We start from the raw sequence: 15,108 nt of genomic DNA, 5'->3' as shown, positions 1-15,108 counted from the left end.
GCAGAGATCCCCCATCATGCACTGCTTCCCTGCTTCTCTGGTCCCAGAGTTCCGTGCGGTTCTTGCCTTGGAATCTCTGTTCTCCGTTCTGTAGCTAATGGAGATGTCTCCTCGTCCCATCCTCCATGCAAATGAGGCTAGGGCAGTTTCCTTAATCCTGTCACCCTTGTCCCAGGGGTTCAGGTGCGTCTCCCACGGCCTTGTCATTGCTCTTTGTAAGTCTTTCTTCTGATCGGCTTTGCTTCAAGCAATGGCAGGGGGCAGAAGGTCTTTCGTGAGTCAGACAGGCTGGGTACTGTGCCCTGGTTCCCCGAGAACACAGAGCTGCTAGGTAACACAAGCTGGGCCTTAAAAACCTATAAGGAAGGAGATTCCACCACCTCCCTAGGTAACGCATTCCAGTGCTTCACCACCCTCCTAGTGAAATAGTGTTTCCTAATATCCAACCTAGACCTCCCCCACTGCAACTTGAGACCATTACTCCTTGTTCTGTCACCTGCCACCACTGAGAACAGTCTAGATCCATCCTCTTTGGAACCCCCTTTCAGGTACTTGAAAGCAGCTATCAAATCCCCCCTCATTCTTCTCTTCTGCAGACTAAACAATCCCAGTTCCCTCAGCCTCTCCTCATAACTCATGTGCTCCAGCCCCCTAATCATTTTTGTTGCCCTCCGCTGGACTCTCTCCAATTTGTCCACATCCTTTCTGTAGTTGGGGGACCAAAACTGGATGTAAAACTCCAGATGTGGCCTCACCAGTGCCGAATAGAGGGAATAATCACTTCCCTCGATCTGCTGGCAATGCTCCTACTAATGCAGCCCAATATGCCATTAGCCTTCTTGGCAACAAGGACACACTGCTGACTCATATCCAGCTTCTCGTCCACTGTAATCCCCAGGTCCTTTTCTGCAGAACTGCTGCTTAGCCAGTGGGTCCCCAGCCTGTAGCGTTGCATGGGATTCTTCCGTCCTAAGTGCAGGACTCTGCACTTGTCCTTGTTGAACCTCATCAGATTTCTTTTGGCCCAATCCTCCAATTTGTCTAGGTCCCTCTGGACCCTACCCCTCCCCTCCAGCATATCTACCTCTCCCCCCAGCTTAGTGTCACCCGCGAGAGTGGGGTTGAGACAGAGGGGCCTCACCAGAGGAAGAAGGAGAGAGAGAAAAGACACTGAGGAGAAACACGCACAGTGCCGGACCAGATCTGTGCTCCTGCTCAGAGCCCGTCTCTGGCTGTGGCCAGGACCAGCTGCTTCAGAGGAATAATTACGGAATAACCTGCTCAAAGAGGAGGGTCTTTCCTAACTCCCCTCCCCCCCATCAGTTAATGCTCGACTCACGCTCTGAAGCAGGCGGGTATTTATCCCATATTGCAGCCATACAAAGTGCATGATAAGAACATTAGTAAAGTCACAGAGTCAAGCACTCAGAACTCAGGAAGTGCCAGCACTAAGGTTCCTGTCACCCTTAGTTTGGTGCCCTGTAGCTACTCACCAGCATCATCCCACGAGCCTGGAGCTGGTGGAAACCCGAAATTTCTGTCCCATGCAAAGTTGTTTTCATTCTGAACCAGAACGAGAAGCCAGAATAGCAGAATTGCTCACAAAACAGTCTGAAAGTTTTGGAAATGTTTGTTTGATACACACAACGTTTCATTTTCACTTCTATTTGATATTAAATGATATGAAATCAAAATCTAACCAGAACGGTCAGGGAAAACATTTCACAACAGGACGCGGGTGTCCGAATCACTGGGCTGGGGGGATTCTGATGCGGGGGCTCCCTCACTCTCCCTGTAGAAGCTGTTCCAACTGGGCGTAAGTAATTAACGACTCCTTGGAGCAGGGGCACGTGAACTTGACCCTCCCAGGTAAGTGCCCCACCCCCACGGCTATAGTGTCATGTCACCGGCTCAGTGACTCTTTAAATGTTTATACGCAGGGGAGCAGGAGAGCCCCTCATCAGCCTGTCCCATGGCCCAGGGGTGAGAGCTCTCTCCTGTGCGGGGGGAGATCCAGAGTCAAATCCCTTCGCCCCATCGTGCGGGGGTGGGGGAGACTGAACCCCACTCTCCCCCCAGCTGGGTGAGTGCGCGAACTCCTGGGTAACGGCGTGTGCTGCTGGCGGCTGTTCTTGCAAACAGCAGCTTAGGTGCCTGACCCCAGGCCCGGCTCCCAGCTGTGAATCCCACCCCGAGGGAGGCGCCTCCCTCCAGCCCAGACTTGGGCAACAAACGCCAGGAGAGGAGCAGGGCTTAGCACCCCCCTTTCCTCGGCATCTCCCGTTGGCTGGCTCGGTGGCTCCCCGCCCGGGGTGCTGGGTTTTGGGAAGACCACTCGTTGTCTAGGAAGCCTGGGAACCGAACCCAGGCTCTGTGAATCCCTCTGCATCTTGCACGTAGATGTCGGTCCTGCTACGGCTGTTCCGTAACTGAGCTTGCAGAGTCCCTTTTCCCCCAGGCAGAATAGATCCAAGGCTTTTTTCCTGCTCCCGCCAGGAGCCCGTGGAGCAGCTCTGGGTGTGTGAAGCCAGCAGGGTTGGACGCACACAAAGGCAGCAGGGAATTGTGCTCGCCAAGGTGGGCAATCAGGACAAAGCATTTCAAAAACGCCCAGGGGTTCTGAAAGGTGGGGACAGGCCTCCAGTGTCTGACCCCTGGGCAGTGGAGTTCAGACCGGTCACTGGCGCAGGGCCTGGGGCATTGTGGGGCAGTGGCTGGAGGACACAAGAATTGCAGCAGCTGCACTCACACTGCAGTGACCTATGTAGGTGGCCGTGGCTTTTCGCCGTTCGGGACGTGGTGTCACTGCAGCTCCGAAACCAGGAGTTCATGTCAGCGGGAGGCAAATGTTACTGTCAATAAATGCGTAACGAGGTTGGTGCAAGTTGGCTGATGTCAACCTGCCGTTGGAGTGTAGACTAGGCCTCAGTTCAGTTCTGTCCCCAGTTTTGTTCACCAAGGATAGAGCAGAGATAAAGGAGGTTCAGATGAGTAACAATCACTTGGGTCTGGGAAACCTGCTGTGTGAGGAGAGATTAATGAGAAGGGGCTGTTTAGTTTAGAGAGACAATGATAAATGTACAAACTAACGAATGGCAGAGAGCAGGTCGGTCAGGGCTTCTCTTTACCCCCTCTCATAATGCAAGAACAACGGGACACGCGATGAAGTGGAGGGAAGAAAAGGTAAAACTGACACGCGGACACCCATGTACATAACACGTAACTCGGCTGTAGAGCTCATGGCCACAGGCTGTCATTAGAGTTATGAACTGTGCGGGGTTCAGAGGAGAATTGGAGACTCAGACAGACAGGCAGCACCTCCACAGTTACACGAGAGAGAATGAAAACACAAAACCAAGTCTCCAGTGTTTGGAAGGGATCTAAACCCTCCCCCTCAGGGCATAGGCGCCAACTTTCTCCTGTGCCGGTGGGTGCCTGCGCCCCCCCGCCCCTTTCCCCGCCCCTGACCCCACCCCGACTCCACCCCCATTCCAACCCCATCCCCAAAGTCCCAGCTCTAACTCCGCCCCCTCCCTGCCCCTATTGGATCCCTTCCCCAAATCCCTGCCCCAGCTCCGCCTCTTCCCCCTCTTCCTCCTCCCTCCCTGCCCCGCGAATCAGCTGTTTTGCAGCGCAAGCGCTGGGAGGAATGGGGGAGAAGCAGGAAGTGGTGGCGCGCTCATGGCGGAGGCGGAGGTGAGCGGGAGCAGGGGGGAGGGGAGGGGCAACGGGGAGCTGCCGGTGGGTGCTGAGCACCCACCAATTTTTTTCCATGGGTGCTCCAGCCCCAAGGCACAAGCCTCCCAGGCACTAACTACCTGGAGTTAGGAGGAAATTCTCTCTAAGGGTGAATTATTCTGTACTTATCCATTGTGGGGGTTTCTTCCCCCTTCCCCTGAACCAGCTGGTACCAGCCAGTTTCAGAGAGAGAAAAGGGGGCTAGATGGACGCCTGGTCTGATCTGGTCGGGTGTTTCTTGTGTTCCCACTAGAGTGAATTGAAATGTGTTGGACACTTTACCTCAAAAGGCAACGTAATCAAAGCCAAATCTTGTGTTTTAACAGAGAGAGCTCACCTGGAGAATTACTCTTGGCTGAAGTGAACGTGCTACGTAGGCGCAAAGACGAGTTGCCAGGAAATAATCATGAGCAGCGTGACACCAAATCATACACCCCTAGCTAAAGAAAGGAGACAAATTGCAGAAACAGCAAAGCGGAGAGCAATGGAGATTCTGAGAGATGCCCTGAAGAAGAAGGACCGAGTGCTGATGGAGAAACCCCAGGATCTGGTTTTTGGTGATAGCAGAGATCCCAAATTCTGGATGGAACGCCATGCGATACTGACAGAAGAGTTAGTTCAAGGCCTCATCTCAGAGCTGGAAGGTGTGAAGTTTATGGAGGGTCAAACCACTGAAAAATGGTCTGTATATGTTTATCCAAGGACTGGAGACAAAACAGTGTATTTGTGCTCACCATTCTGGAAGGCTTCTACAGATCTTGGAGAAGGTTCTCAGCCAGGGCTTCTTATCCATGAAGCATCTCACTTCCTGGGGACACATGATATCACCTATTCCAAAGCCAGTATCTATGTTGCCTGCAGAGGGAAGTTGGTAAAAAGCAAATCAGACCCCAGTGCCCCAGATCTGAATCCCCTTGGGAAGGCACTATTAAATGCTAACAACATTGAGTATGAATTTGAAATTACCCTAAATCACAAAGGAAGATACAAGAATGGAAAATACTCCTGCTGTGGGGAAAAAGCCGTGAACTCAGTTTGTGAGAGAGCTGTGCCTGATGAGTTTCTTACCTGCGATTTCCAGGGAAGGTAAGCAACTCTCCTCTCCCATGGGCAGTGCATGTTGTGTGTGGTTCCCTCCCTATTAACTGTATGGCAGTGGTGCCTAGGGACCCCAAACAGGGATTGTGTCCCCATGGTGCTAGGGGCTGTACTCATGATGGAGAGACAGCCCTTGCCCCAGGGCGCTCGCAATCCAGGATTATAAGATACCAATAGGTGGAAGAAAGACAACCAGGGCAAGGGTGAGAGGAGACGGTGACAGTAAAATGAACACCAGGCGCCAGCCCCTGAGCTGGTGCAGACCAGGGTGGCATAGCTCCATTTACTGCAATGGAGCCAATTGCACTAGCTGAGACCCGCTCACACCTCTACGTAACAGCTCACACATCTCAGCCTTCCTCACGCCAGCCACTGCCAGACTACAGCCACTGTCAGCGTAGCCACTGCCAGACTACAGCCATTGTTTCACTGGGCGCCAGGCCAGGGGTAAATCTGAAGGAGGATTGCAGAGGACGAGGTGGGCGTTTAGGAGAAGGTACGAAGGTGCTGGTGGATGAAAGACTAGCCGGCAGTAAGGGATGAAGTAACGGGTAGAGGGAAGGCCGGGGTCAACGCTGTGATACTATAACTCAGGGGTTCTCAACCTCTCTCTCTCAGAGGCCCCCCCCAACATGCTATAAAAACTCCACAGCCCCGCCTGTGCCACAACAACTGCTTTTCTGCATATAAAATCCAGGGCTGGCGTTAGGGGCACCAAGCAGGACAAGTGCCCAGGGCCCCACATCACAGGGGCCCCGCAAAGCTGCATTGCTCAGGCTTCGACTTCAGCCCCGGGTGGGGCTTTGGCTTTCTTCCCTGGGCCAGCAAATCTCATGCCGGCCCTGCTCGGCGGACCCCCTGAAACCTGCTCGCGGCCCCGCAGGGGGCCCCGGACCCCTGGTTGAGAATCACTGCTGTAACGGACTGTGGGGTGGGGCTGTAACGAGGCTGGCTCTGGCGGGACCCAACTGAGAGTGCCAATTCAGGACAAATTGCTTAAAACAGGGCAGTTACAGCCCAAGGCTGGGGTTTTTCCACCTCTAAGGCAAACCAAACCAGCCAGACAAAGAGGACTTTGGTCTCACCCCACTGGCTAACCACAAGTCTTACAAGCAATTCCCTTAGACACTCCAGTTTCCCAGTATCACCACCAGTGCCACTCGTTATAGGGACAAATTGTTATGAAAACCAATGCCCCAGTAAAAGAAAAAAGGTTCTCTCAATCCCAAAGGGCCAAGCCCCAGACCCAGGTCAATATACAAATCAGATCTTACCCACCAATCACACTGTTGCCAATCCTTTAGAATCTAAAATCTAAAGGTTTATTCATAAAAGGAAAAAGATAGAGATGAGAGTTAGAATTGGTTAAATGGAATCAATTACATACAGTAATGGCAAAGTCTTGGTTCAGGCTTATAGCAGTGATACAATAAACTGCAGGTTCCAATCAAGTCTCTGGAATACATCCCCCGCTGGGATGGGTCCTCAGTCCTTTGTTCAGAGCTTCAGTTTGTAGCAAAGTCCCTCTAGAGGTAAGAAGCCGGATTGAAGACAAGAGGGAGATGAGGCATCAGTCTTTTATAGTCTTTTCCAGGTGTAAGAACACCTCTTTGTTCTTACTGTGGAAAACTACAGCAAAATGGAGTCTGGAGTCACATGGGCCAGTCCCTGCATACTTTGCTGAGTTGCAAGGCATATCTGCCTTCTCTCAATGGGTCAGTTGTGTAGCTGATGGTCCTTAATGGGCCATCCAGCAGGCTAGGCAGAGCTAACACCAACTTGTCTGGGATGTCTCCCAGAAGCATAGCATAAGTTTGAAATACAGACAGTACAGAGCCAATATTCATAACTTCAACTACAAAATTGATACACACATATAGACAGCATAATCATAACCAGCCAACCATAATCTTGTCTTAGACACCTCATTTGACCCCCTTTATACAAGATTTGGTGCCACTACAGGACCTTGGTTGCAACCATGTTCTATATGGTCCCAGTTCAAATCAATAACGTGACAGGGGCTGAACAGGGAAGTGCCCAACCTGCAGAGACCAGGAGCTGGGGTTTGACATGGGAGAGGAGAGGGAGCCAGGGGAGTGACACAACGGGGTGATGTGGGTGGAGCAGGGAGCCAGGAAGCTCATCCAGGAGGAAGGTTTGAATGAACCTGAGGGGGAAGGTGACTGGCTGTGAGGCCGGAGATGAGCGGACAGGAGTTGAGGTGTGAGATGATCAGTTCTGGGCCCCACAAATCGGAACGTTTGGTTTCTTTTTTTTAAGTTAATTTTTAAGGGGGGGGGTTGTTTGTGTTTCCCTACCTGGGTGAGTGTCGGAGTCGAACCCTCTCAGCGGAACCGGCTGCGCAATCAGCAAACAGAGCCCTGGCTGGTCCTGGAGCCCCTGGCTGGGCGATGAACCACAGGAAATCTCTCTCCTCCCACCCAGGATTCCTGGTCACCTGGGGACAGGATTCAAAGCCTTTTGTTAGCTCACGGCAGAGCGAGATCTGGTCAGATTTCTGCCCGGTTCCCCAGGGACCCACAGTCAGCACGGCCCTGCCTTCCGCTGTCACTTTCCCTGCAACTTGCCTCAATAACGGTTCTCTGTAACGGTTCCCAGGGCACTCACAGCTGAGGTCTAGTTAACACCTTTGAGGCTTAGGGCCCCCTTTGCTCCATCTAAATTAATAGAACCCATGTCACCCCTGGATCTCCTGCAGGCAGCTGTGGGAGCGGTAGAAATGGATGCACTATTCAGAAAGAACACGCTCTAAATTGGTTGTTGTCAACCTGTGGTCTGCGGACCTGTGGGGATACACGGACCACGTCTAAGAGGTCTGTGAAAGACTTAGACTGAAAACTGACTGAACAAAATTCAACTATATACACCGACCAGAGATTTCCAAAGGGGCCCGCATATAAAAAAAGGTTGAAAACCAGCACCATACATCATACTTTCGTCCATTCCCTGAAGGGAACCTGAGCCTAACCTGAAGGTCTGAAAAGTTTGGATTAACTTTTTTGCTCTCTTATTTGTGCACTTGTTCACCTTTAGGTGTGTTTAGAAGCAAAAACGGTGAAATACTCTCCCAAAAGATTTCAGACGAGTTCCTAAACTCTTGGGTATTTGAACTGTTGCAATTCACCAAGACACAGAATAACCCAGGACTTCCAAGTGTCAGGCATCTCATGTGTCACTCCCATAAGTGGCAGTCCTCTTACCCCTCTCCTTACCCAAATGAGATCTCACAGGTAGACACAGAGGGGACAGAAGGTGAGGATGGTAGTTTTCCATGTGCAATAAATAATAAATTTTCTTTCCTGTTCTTAGCGAGAAGAGGAAGAACATTGGTGAAATTATGAAGAAGTCATTACTGCCCAAAGCAAACAGACTGCAGGGTCACGTAACCCAACTTAGAAACATCGCAAATGAAATTGATGAAATTCATAAAAATGCTGTAATAGCAAATGTTTGTGGCGAGTCAATGGGAATTGTTGGAGGGGTGGCTGGCCTAGCTGGACTCCTGCTGGCTCCTGTAACATTTGGAGGATCCCTAGCAGTCCCTGTGGCTAGCCTTGCTGTTTCTACGGGAGGACGAGTTACCAGGGCTGCAGCAACCATCACAGACGGGGTGACAAGTTCTAACAAAAAGAACGAAGTGGAGAAGATCTTAAAGGAATGTCAGGGTATGCTGGAACGTATTGAGATGGAATTCAAAATCCGTACAAATGGCAGTGATACTGATTCATCATTAGTCCTAAAGACGAGTTTAGGAGCTGGCACAACAGGACTTTCAGCTAAAATCCGAACAGAAGTTGCAAAAATAGAAAAAGTAATTGAAACAGTAAATAAGTTTTACGGATCAGTAGAAAGAAAATAGGCAAACAAAACAGTGTATTTGCAGCATGAAATGACTGTGGCTGAAATCGTTTCTCTCTAAGAAAGTTCAGAATCCAAATAAGCCTTGATGGACAATCTATTGGGGAAACAGATCACATGTAGAACCTGCTGTAACTGCCCTTTCTTTAGAAGCCTAAGAACACATCCCTGCAAATAAGAGGTTCCACGCCATGTCTGACAGCTAATTCAAATTAATAAAACAGAGGCGGTGTCATCACATGGAGATACCTTCCATTTCTTGCCCGGGGGCCAGAAGTGGCTGTTGTGAAGGACGTAATGCTCAGCCCTTGTGGGGTCAGGAATACCTTACCTTGCTTTGCCACAATCCCAGTGTTCTCCAGTTCCATCGGTCAGCAGGGGAAAGGATACTCCTGTAGGCAACTGTAACAAGGCGTGTCCTAGCGGGACACTACTGAGAGTATCTAGTTCAGAACAAACTGCTTAGAACGAGGGTAGTCACAGCCCCAGGCTAGTGGTTCTCCACCTCTCAGGCACCAAACCAGCCAAAAAGAGAACTTCTGTTTCACCCCACTGGCTACCAAGAAATCATACAAGCAATTCTCTCAGATACCCCAGTTCCCTTCCATCACCACCAGTAGCACTCCTCATCGGTATGAGTGGTTATGAAAACCAGACTCATCCAATAAAAGGTTCTCCTGATCCCAAAGGACCAGCCACACAACTCAGGTCAATATACAAATCAGATCTTATGCTTTTGCCAATCCTTTAGATTAGAATCTAAAATCTAAAGGTTTATTCATAAAAGGAAAGAAATATAGATGAGAGTTAAAATCGGTTAAAGGAATCAAATGCATACAACAATTGCAAAGTTCTTGGTTCAGGCTTGTAGCAGTGATGGAATAAACTGCAGGTTCAAATCAAGTCTCTGGAACATCCCCAGCTGGGATGGGTCATTCAGTCCTTTGTTCAGAGCTTCAGTTGTAGGAAAGTCCCTCCAGAGATTAGAAGCAGGATTGAAGACAAGATGGAGGGGCTTCCAGGGCCTTTTATATCCTCTGCCATGTGGAAGGAGACCCCCTTGTTCTTACTGTGAAAAATTACAGCAGCAAGATGGAGTTCGGAGTCACATGGGCAAGTCACATGTCCATGCATGACTCAATTCTTTACAGGTGGCAGCCATTGTTCACATGCTACTTTGAACATCCCCAGGAAGGCTCATCAGATGTGGATTGGAGTCTCCCAAGGTCCATTGTCACTTAAGTGTTTCTTGATGGGACACTTAATTTGAATAGTCCCTTCTCAATAAGGTGGCCAAATGCTTCACTGGTGCTACTCAGAAGCAAACACATTGAAATACAATGGCCAATACTTGTATCATTTTTGTATTTGAAGTGAGATGAATACAAACAGCATAATCATAACCAGCAAATTACAACCTTTTCATAGACACCTCACTTGACCATCTTTGTACAAGATTTGTTGCAACTATGTGACAGTGGTTGCAATCATGATCTATATGGTCATAGATTAATCAGACAACATCACAGCAACTCACTCAGCCCCTGAGGCAAGAGCTGGGAATACCTATTTCGATGTTAAAGGCTGTGGTTTCTCCCGGCCCCCATTTCTCTGAGGAACTTGCTGCTGCAGTGAGGGAAGGTCATGCCACACAACACCACTGAAGCTCTCTGTGATGTTATCTGATTAAAATATGAACAAATAGATCATTCATAGAATCATAGACTCATAGAATATCAGGGTTGAAGGGACCTCAGGAGGTCATCTAGTCCAACCCCCTGCTCAAAGCAGGACCAATTCCCAACTAAATCATCCCAGCCAGGGCTTTGTCAAGCTGGGCCTTAAAAACCTCTAAGGAAGGAGATTCCACCACCTCCCTAGGTAACCCATTCCAGTGCTTCACCACCTTCCTAGTGAAATAGTGTTTCCTAATATCCAACCTAAACCTCCCCCACTGCAACTTGAGACCATTACTCCTTGTTCTGTTATCTGGTACCACTGAGAACAGTCTAGATCCATCCTCTTTGGAACCCCCTTTCAGGTACTTGAAAGCAGCTATCAAATCCCCCCTCATTCTTCTCTTCTGCAGACTAAACAATCCCAGTTCCCTCAGCCTCTCCTCATAAGTCATGCGCTCCAGACCCCTAATCATTTTTGTTGCCCTCCTCTGGACTCTTTCCAATTTTTTCACATCCTTCTTGTAGTGTGGGGCCCAAAACTGGACACAGTACTCCAGATGAGGCCTCACCAATGTCGAATAGAGAGGAACGATCACGTCCCTCGATCTGCTGGCAATGCCCCTACTTATACAGCCCAAAATGCTGTTAGCCTTCTTGGCAACAAGAGCACACTGTTGACTCATATCCAGCTTCTCGTCCACTGTGACCCCTAGGTCCTTTTCTACAGAACTGCTACCTAGCCATTCGGTCCCTAGTCTGTAGCTGTGCATGGGATTCTTCCGTTCTAAGTGCAGGACTCTGCACTTGTCCTTGTTGAACCTCATCAGGTTTCTTTTGGCCCAATCCTCTAATTTGTCTAGGTCCCTCTGTATCCGATCCCTACCCTCTAGTGTATCTACCACGCCTCCTAGTTTAATGTCATCGACAAACTTGCTGAGAGTGCAGTCCACACCATCCTCCAGATCATTAATAAAGATATTAAACAAAACCGGCCCCGGGACCGACCCTTGGGGCACTCCGCTTGAAACTGGCTGCCAACTAGACATGGAGCCATTGATCACTACCCATTGAGCCCGACGATCTAGCCAGCTTTCTATCCACCTTACAGTCCATTCATCCAGCCCATACTTCTTTAACTTGGCAGCAAGAATACTGTGGGAGACCGTATCAAAAGATTTGCTAAAGTCAAGGAATAACACATGCACTGCTTTCCCCTCATCCACAGAGCCAGTTATCTCATCATAGAAGGCAATTAGGTTAGTCAGGCATGACTTCCCCTTGGTGAATCCATGCTGACTGTTCCTGATCACTTTCCTCTCCTCTAAGTGTTTCATAATTGATTCCTTGAGGACCTGCTCCATGATTTTTCCAGGGACTGAGGTGAGGCTGACTGGCCTGTAGTTCCCCGGATCCTCCTCCTTCCCTTTTTTAAAGATGGGCACTACATTAGCCTTTTTCCAGTCATCCGGGACCTCCCCCGATTGCCATGAGTTTTCAAAAATAATGGCTAATGGCTCTGCAATCTCATCCGCCAACTCCTTTAGCACCCTCGGATGCAGCGCATCCGGCCCCATGGACTTGTGCACGTCCAGTTTTTCTAAATAGTCCCGAACCACTTCTTTCTCCACAGAGGGCTGGTCACCTTCTCCCTATATTGTGCTGCCCAGTGCAGCGGTCTGGGAGCTGACCTTGTTTGTGAAGACAGAGGCAAAAAAATCATTGAGTACATTAGCTTTTTCCACATCCTCGGTCACTAGGTTGCCTCCCTCATTCAGTAAAGGGCCCACACTTTCCTTGACTTTCTTCTTGTTGCTAACATACCTGAAGAAACCCTTCTTGTTACTCTTAACATCTCTTGCTAGCTGCAACTCCAAGTGTGATTTGGCCTTCCTGATTTCACTCCTGCATGCCTGAGCAATATTTTTAGTTAGTGGAGCAGCTGATGCAGGATTCTATTAAGAATTAAAGGAGGATAATATAATTAATGCCAATCAACATGGGTTTACGGAAAATAGATCTTGTCAGACTAACTTGATCTTTTTTTTGATGGGATCATGACTTTGGTTAATAAACGTAATAGTGTTGACAGATTCTACTTTGACCTGGCACCACACAACATTTTTAGTACAAATCTAGAACAATATAAAATTGACCTGGGACATATGGAATGGACTGAAAGCTGCCTGACTGATAGGTCTTCATGTAACTGTAAAGGGGGAATCGTAATGGAGCTGGGGTGTTTCCAGGGGGGTCTCAGAGGAATCAGTTGTTGTTGTTTTTTTATCAATAACCTCAAAAAAAACAAAAATCCCTGTAAAATGTACAGATGACACAAGCTGCAGAGGAGAGGTCACTTGGTAAACAGGGAGGCACAGACTCAGCACCACCGTCTGTACAGAGCTTCTAATGACCACCCAGCTCAGAACATTACAAGTGTTCATAACTGATCTCACCGGACGTATTTTATATCCGCTAACGTTGCACACACCAGTCGGGTCAACTGCTCCCTCCTAGGGGTTCAGACCCGCCCCGCCCCCCGTTCTCCCCTTGGGGTGGCTGGACCCTGCGTGTCACATGGGGAGAACAGTGATAAGATCGGGAGAGCTGGCAATCTTGAGGCTCAGCCTTTGGCTTTGAAAACATGTATTTCCTGTAAGTCAGCTGTGAACGTAGCAGCAGCAGCAGTGGGGCACTAGCCAGCTGTGGGAAGCCAAAAGTAAAACCTCACTGCACAGAAATCAGCTGGTTTATTTGAAAGGGTGAGTCTGCCTGGGTGGGGTGGAGTCAGGGCGAGGTCGATGTTTGTTTGTCTGTTAATGGCACCAGGAACCAGTGACAGTAGGTTTATAATTAACTAACAAATCTTTAAGTGCAGGTTGGCAAATAACACGACCATTGTGTATTCGTTTGTGCTGTGGTGGTATCTGTGGAGGCCCCAGTTGGGCTCAGGGCTCCTCTGCGCCGGGTGCTGCACAGACACTGGGCGACCCGGTCCCTGCCCCACAGAGCTCACGGACTAATTGAAAACAAAAGACAAGGAGAGAGTGATGGAAATGGGAATCAGTTCCCACGGTTACGGTGGTCGGCTGGGTGCACAACTTGATAGTTCACTTTTAAACCTAAATCTCTGGCTCCCAAGCCACCGCCAGGCGTGGGGGAGCTGGTTGCTAACCGTCCTTGTGGCAGCAGTGGGGCTGGAGCGGGGATTGACCAAGCCACCGCCAGGCCTGGGGGAGCTGGGTGCTAACCGTCCTTGTGGCAGCAGTGGGGCTGGAGCGGGGATTGACCAAGTGCCACGTGGAAGCATTAAAGACGAATGATCTAAAAACATTTTTAAATGTGGCCTTGTGAGGTTTTGTGCGCCTGTGGACACATAAAGCAGGCCGGGTGGGGGTGGTTCTTCTTTGACTTATCCTGACGCTTTTCATTGATTTATTTTTTAATTTTTGTTGGAAGCCCAAAGGGGGAGAGACGCAGTGGGGAGGGGACATGGACTGTAGTTGAATATCCTGGGCAGGTTAGTTAGAAGGTCTCAGTGTCCCCCGGAGCAGGGCTGCCGTAGTTACTAGATAGGTTCAGCAGCTGTTTCTGATGCTGGAAAGTTTCCATTCAGGGCTAGCGGTTTTGCAGAGGTGCATCTGCTGTGAAGGCTGAGTCCCAAACCTGTACCGCTCTGGGACAGTGTTTTCTGTTGGCGGGGAAGGGAGGGCTAGGAGGGGTCCCATCCCCCCCGTTTTCTGTACCTGCTCAAAGTTCCCTCAGCCGGGATGGGCCTGAACGCTTTTAAGCAGTGGTCCTGTACTGAGTCAGGAGTAGGGTCACCACCTGGCTGGTATTTGACCGGCCTGGCCCCATTTTTTTATGGATTTGCGAGTTTGCAAGGGAAATAATTTAATCTGCCAGGGTTTTTTATGTGGGTCTAAAGATCATAGAATCCTAGAACTGGAAGGAAACTTGAGAGATCATTGAGTCCAGTCCCCTGCCCTCACAGTAGGACCAAGCACCATCTAGCTCAGGGATCTCAAACTCAAATGACGACAAGGGCCACATGAGAACTAGTACATTGGCCCGAGAGCCGCATTACTGACACCTCCCCCCGTGCCGCCCTCGGCCCCGCCCCCACTCCACCCCTTCCATGAGGCCCCGCCCATTCCCTGCCCCCATTCCAACCCCTTCCCCAAAATCCCCACCCCAACTCCGCCCCCTCCCTGCCCCCAGGGGGTACAAGAGGGGTGTGGGGTGTGGCAGGGGCTCAGGGCAGGGAGTTGGGGTGTGGGGTGCAGGAGAGGTGAGGGGTGCGGCAGGGGGTCAGGGTGCAGGAGGGGTGCGACAGGGGGCTCAGGATAGTGGGGGGAGCTGTGCAGGGTGCAGCAGGGGTTTCAGGGCAGGGGGTCAGAGTGCAAGGTGCGGCATGGGGCTCAGGGCAGGCAGGGAGTCTGCCCTGCCCCCGCTGCGTGTCGGGCCCGAGCCGCTCTAGGTAAACGCGGGGGGGGCCGCGAGGAGCTCACAGGCCGCAGAAAATAACCCCGCGGGACACACGCGGCCCCCAGGCTGTGTGTTTGAGACCCCTAATCTAACTCATCCCTGATAGATGTCTATCCAGCCTGCTCTTAAATATCTCCAGTGATGGAGATTCCACAACCTCCCTAGGCAATTTATTCCAGTGTTTCACCACCCTGACACAGGGCCATCCTTAGGCATACGCAGAATA

Source organism: Emys orbicularis, chromosome 11, assembly GCF_028017835.1.
Source record: "Emys orbicularis isolate rEmyOrb1 chromosome 11, rEmyOrb1.hap1, whole genome shotgun sequence".
Lineage (NCBI taxonomy): Eukaryota > Metazoa > Chordata > Testudines > Emydidae > Emys > Emys orbicularis.
Note: the sequence above shows the minus strand (reverse complement) of the source record.